We start from the raw sequence: 6,553 nt of genomic DNA on the forward strand, positions 1-6,553 counted from the left end.
TACACGTGTGACACTCGCATCAATGTCAATGACAAAACTATATTTTATTCGCGGTTCTACATTTGCTTTATTTTAGCTGTATTTAATGTATCTTTTGCATGTCATTTTTTATAAATAAAAATAGAAATTGAGGGAATTTATTATCATTTATTATAATTTATATATTTTATCTGTATATTAATAAGGTAATTGTGCATTTTTTAATATAATCTTATTTTGGTAAGTAATGAAATATCATTAAAATAAGCAATGAAGTGGGGAATTCAAATATTTTATTTTAACTATATCCACAGCGAACTTATGTATATTTTTAGTAGAATTTGATTATAATACCCACTTATTTGACTATTGTTTTGCCAGTTTAATTTTTAAACGGAATCGACACCATTATTCCGGTGTCAACTTGCCATTTATATTTTTGTTTAACGATAATAATGAGTTAATGGAAACAACTTTTTAATTCACTTAATGTTACAAATATAATTGTTTTATCTCTGTTACCAAAAAGCAGTTATTAAAGCATAATTTATTAACAAACTCCCAAACACTGTAAAGTTGAAATTAATTTAAGTTGGTCACAAATCACAAGAAGCCCCGCGTGGAGAATTGTCCAAAGTTTCTTAAAATTTAAAAACTTAAAAATAGAGACAATATATTATCACGTGGAATTTATAACGTTTAAGTAACAATATATTTTGTATGTAATGGAAAAGGTAGTTATTAAAATCGCACTATTTCTTATATACTTTATGAAATTATTATAACTTATAATTCTCTTATATATAAAATTCTCGTGTCACAATGTTAGTCTGCATACTCCTCCGAAACGGGTGGACCGATTCTCATGAAATTTTCTGTGCATATCGGGTAAGTCTGAGAATCGGCCAACATCTATTTTTCATATGTACCACGGGCGAAGCCGGAGCGGACCGCTAGTAATTTATAAAAATTTGACTGACCGGTTGGCTTGGTTGGTAGTGGCCCTGCCTTCCAAGTCAGGTTCGATTCCCACACGGGGCAAATATTTGTGTGATGCACATAGATGTTTGCTCTCTGTCTGGGTCTTAATTACCTATATGGTAATTAACACCTGAGGTAACACATGAGGTAATTTTTAAATAAATACTTAGGTATATAAAGTATTTATTTTAAAATTATATAGCATACATATACAAGCGAAAGCTTATTAAGGGATCAGATTGTGCCTTGTGTGAAAATTGTCCTGATATATTTATTTATTTATTATTGAAGTGAAACTTCTTTATCGGGGTTGGAAAAAAATTTAGTGTAACATTTTTTCGTTACGCGCCATCTTGTTTTTACCCCTTATACGCGTGATTGAAGTATTTCTGTAAAGCTGCATATAGTAAATTATTTTTTGAAAAATAAGGTCTTAAAGAAGTTTCACTTCTTACGTGTGTACACTAGTACATGCACACATTTTTTTTATTTATTATATGGAGTGCTCTATGATATTAAAATCTTGATTTACTACGTAAGAAACCTTTATAATAGGTATTTGTAGGTAAAGCTTTCTGTAAAATATTCATGGATGATCCAGATTTTAGTAGATTCAGGATACGCACGCTTAAAATTTCATTATCGTCTTTACCACTTTTTAATGTCTTCTAAGTTATAATCTCCGTTTATATCCGACTAGCTTTCCGCCCGCGGCTTCGCCCGCTTTGTCTAAAACCTAATAAATTATATACTTAAACCTTCCTCTTGAATCACTCTATTACAAAAAACCGCATCAAAATCCGTTGCGTAGTTTTAAATATTTAAGCATACATATTGACATAGGGACAGAGAAAGCGACTTTGTTTTAGGTATACTATGTAGTGATATCAAATTAATTCAAAAATTCAAAATACTGTAGGCTTACACGGAAGAATGGTTGGAAGAAGCAAAAATGAATTAAAGTTAGCTCAAACTACACGGTTATGTGGAACAAAATCTCAAGTCTAAAATTAAATAAAAAAAAAAATAAAAAACTAAAAAGCGGTAGGCGATTCACGCAACTAAAAGAAAAAAAACAATTTTATCACTATTTATTTTTCATGAAACTATTGTATTGTCACCGGTCCTTGATAAGTGTAGAAAGTTTGAATTAAATATGTCCGTTAAAAGTGGGTCAAATTCGAGTAAAGGAGTCGGTAACGAGTTTATACTAACATGCAGGTGGAGCTAAATATATCGACGTTTTAATTTCTTTATCTATACTAATATTATAAAGCTGAAGAGTTTGTTTGTTTGTTTGTTTGTTTGAACGCGCTAATCTCGGGAACTACTGGTCCGATTTGAAAAATTCTTTCGGTGTTAGATAGCTCATTTATTGAGGAAGGCTATAGGCTATATACCATCACGCTACGACTAACAGGAGAGGAGCCACGGGGGTGAAACCGCGCGGAGCGGCTAGTTTAGCATATAAGATCGATAGTTGCCAAGTTAAATTAATTTAGTCGGCCACATCAACATTTTGGTGAAAATTCCTCGTATATAATTATATTAAACCACTGATTGTGTCATTGTTAATTTGTTTTAACGTGACTTAGCTTTGTGCTTGATTTGTACAAATTATTCGAGTTAAATCGCAATCTAATGCTTATATTTTCTGTTTTATTCTGTACTAGCTTTCCGCCCGCGGTTTCGCCCGCTTTATCTAAAACTTTATAAATTATTATATAGGTACTATAACCTTCTTTTTGAATCAGCCAATCTATAAAAGAAACCGCATCAAAATCCGTTGCCTAGTTTAAAGGTCTAAGCATACATAGGGACAGCATTTTAAAAGTGATACTTAAACCTGTGCTTAAACATATTTATAAATAGGTAGCAATTTATATGTTTTTTTATCCCATAATATATTCGTAATCCTACGTAAGTATACTATAAATAATTTTATAAATGTCACACAGGTAAAAGCAACTTGATATGTGGTTTCTTTATAATCAACGAAAATGATACACGTGTATAGTGTATACAATACTCTGGCAAATAAATAATTAAAATTAGAGCTAAGGAATAATTTGACACAAAATAAGATGAAAGGTACTAAATTTGATATTTCTTTGGAGCTAAGTTTCATTAAGGGTACGCCTACAGTAATTCTATGTTTTCTTTAATTAAATAAAGATCTAATAGGAATATATTTGTAAAGGTATTTCAAATTTATATGTACATAATATAAATTAAATCTTTGTAATTAAAATCTTTGTTTATACTTTGACCTTATGATAAAAATGCTGCTAGCTTTAAAAATTAGCTTATCCATCTAGATTCTAGATAGGTAACTGTTTCTTCAATAAAAAATTATAAATTAATTGTTCACATATGGATTGACCACGTTCAAGATCCCTCTCCATTGACAATGTTGAAACAATTTTCTACGTAGTTTGTTTGGCACTTCCTTCCTTGCCTTCCTGCCTGCAGCAGATAAAGCTAAAATTAAATAATTGAAATGATATTTACTATTATTATAAACAGTTTTGTGAGTTTGTATTATTAATCTCTGGATTGAGTAAAGTTATTTTATCAATAGGAATTTACATTATACTTTGAGTCATTTGCTATTTTTGCTCAATACCAACTCGGAAAATTCGGCGCCAGTGAACAGTTTTGAAATAAACATATTTTTATAATGACTCATAACTTATCTATTCTTATCAGCATCATATCTGTATGATATAAATTTTTGGATATAAATAACTCGACTATATGTCAAAAAATAAGGAAAATACGCTTATAATTAACCAAAGCCACGAAGAAATGTGAAACTTTTCCCTACTAAATATGTCTTATTTTCCTCAATTATCACACCTCGCGTTAGTTCCAAGGCATTAATTCTTTATGAATCCAATCGATCCCCTAGCGATAGGCAATACATCTTTAATTACCTACGAAGTTTATTTCCAATAAGTTTGCTTGGGTATTAGCATTTTCCTTGAAAGAAACATTCGTTTGCTGTTACATAATAAAGTATTATAATATTATCTGTGATAATACTTACAAAAAGCCGAAATATACATGCATACTTGTGAACGTCTGCTCCAAATTGGATAATACTTTTTGTGTGTGACAGGACAAGGTTTGTTAAAAAATAAAAAATAAATAGAACTTAAAAAAAGTTTATAAGGATCCGGTAACAGAGGCGGTATATACATTACTAGCTGTGCCCCGCGGTTTCACCCGCAGTGCTCCGCTCCTGTTGGTCTTAGGGTGATAGTATATATTGGTTAGGGAGCCAGGTGCAAATTTGGTTAACTATTTCCTCTCAAGAGATAATTCGTCAGACGCATGAGAGTATAGTATTATAAAGCCTCGTGAACGTCAGCTGGCGCACGGTTGGGGGGGTGAGCGGTTGTAGCCTCCCACGCACATAGGGAAAAAAATACATTCATTCATTCATTTCCTCTCAGCTAAAAATTTGTCAAATTGTAGCTAACCCAATATCTCAACGAAAAAAAATAGTCAGCTGGTTACAACATGGTGTATTATACGTCAGCTGGTGTCTCGAACATGAAAGTTAAATTTAAAGAAAAATTTATTTTCCGTTATTTCCTCTCAAACAAAAATTTACCTGATGATAGCTTATATGTAACTGTGGATAAATATATATGTCAGCTGGCTGTATCTTGGTGGAAAAACCGTCAGCTGATACGGGAGGCTACAACCGCTCTTCCCCCCAACCGAGCTCCAGCTGACGTTCACGAGGCTTCATAATACTATACTTTGATGCATTTTACTAATTACCGCTTGAGAGGAACTTGGTCATAAAATCTGCTGCTGGCTCCCGGACCATATACTATATAGCTTCTTCGATAAATGGGCTATCTAACACAGAACGAATTTTTCAAATAGGACCAGTAGTTCCTGAGATTAGCGCGTTCAAACAAACAAACTCAAAACTTTATAATACTTAATTATAAGAAATCCTCATTTCCGCACACTCCGATCTTGATATCATGTAAACAATACTATTTGTAATCGTTACTATATAAAAATTTATAATTTCCAACACAAACAAACTCTTAATTAAACGAGAACTCAATACGGAAATGTATTGTTTGATCATTATACAGTCATACAACGCGACGAATGTTACCCAAATATCGTTATATTTGGGTAAAATTTGTATTTGCTCATGAGATACCGTATTTCTCTAAGGGATAGGCGTATCGGATATATTTCGTGATCCGAGTAAAAAATATGGCAGCTTTTGCCTTTAAAAGTATATTTCGAAGATAATATACATAAGTGGTTGCTTTGTGTATCTTTATAGAAATATTGTGTTACGTTTTATGCATATGATGAAGTCTATTGTACGCATAAATGAAAAATAAAACTGTGGCACATGAGTATTTATGTTTATAATATATCTATATGTATACATATAGCTTATATCTAAAGATACTTACTACGTAATATTGTCTATTTTATGCATTATCTTTTAGAGTCGCATTTGATATTATCAATGTAAAGGCGTGTTTGATTTTAATTTGAATTTTTCAAAACAATTTCAGTACTTCGATATTGCTCTACTTTGAAATATCTACATTTCAATTGACTTCATTTACAAATACTTCAAGCACAATAATTTATTGTATTGTCACATAGTATCTCATTATCACTAGGTGTAAAAAATATGTATAAAATACACAAATCCCATCGCATTGTATATCAAATACACGCAAAAGAACTGATATTTTAAGCCTGTGAACGTTTCTAGCTTTAAAATTCAAAAGTTAAAGCATTGATAGCTGTGATCCTAACATGTACTTTGTATTGAAAGGAAACATTTCTATAGCATCAATAGACATCGGATGCGGTGGACTGCTGGCGTCTTCACCTACACTATCAATGGAATGTATGAGAATATCGTTCTAGAATGTTCTAGAATATTCTGGAAAATAACCGTTGAACTTTATACAATGTTTACGAAATAGTATAGAATTCAAGTATGTTCTAGAATATTCTGGAAAATAATCGTTGAACTGTATAAATTGTTGTATGTTTTAGTCGGTGTGTTTGAGACTAGTTTTACATTAATAAAGCGGATAGTGTTCAGAGTCGGGTGCAGACATATCTAATATCTGATAAACTTAGTTGAAAGGGTTTCTTAGGAAGTAACTAGCCAGCAAGGTAGGTAAGAAGCCCTGTTTCTTTCACTGTTATAAACCAAATGATCTAGCGTTTATCTCTACAGAAAGGTAGGTACTTAGTTTATAGAATTTTCTTTATTTATAATTATTAATGATGTTTGAAAATAATTGCTGCTTTTATTAGTTAATATTTAATAAATCCCCAGAAATTTATACAGAAGGATTTCGTGATTTTTAGTTCGTTATCACAAAAGGTGAATAACCGATATGACTGAAACGTGCAACGAAAATAAATTATTCGAAGAATTTAAACACTAACTTGTAATATAAACACTTCTCTGGAAATCTTTCAAATACATTATTACTTCTTATTCCATTGATGAATATTTACAATGAATTTATCGTCATATTAAATACCTACTTGCTATTATTTGGAACCTACTTTTTTTAAA

This window comes from Colias philodice, chromosome 9 (assembly GCF_061535455.1).
Source record: "Colias philodice isolate Cphi_HAF_F1 chromosome 9, ilColPhil1 Martin Lab GWU primary, whole genome shotgun sequence".
Taxonomy (NCBI): Eukaryota; Metazoa; Arthropoda; class Insecta; order Lepidoptera; family Pieridae; genus Colias; species Colias philodice.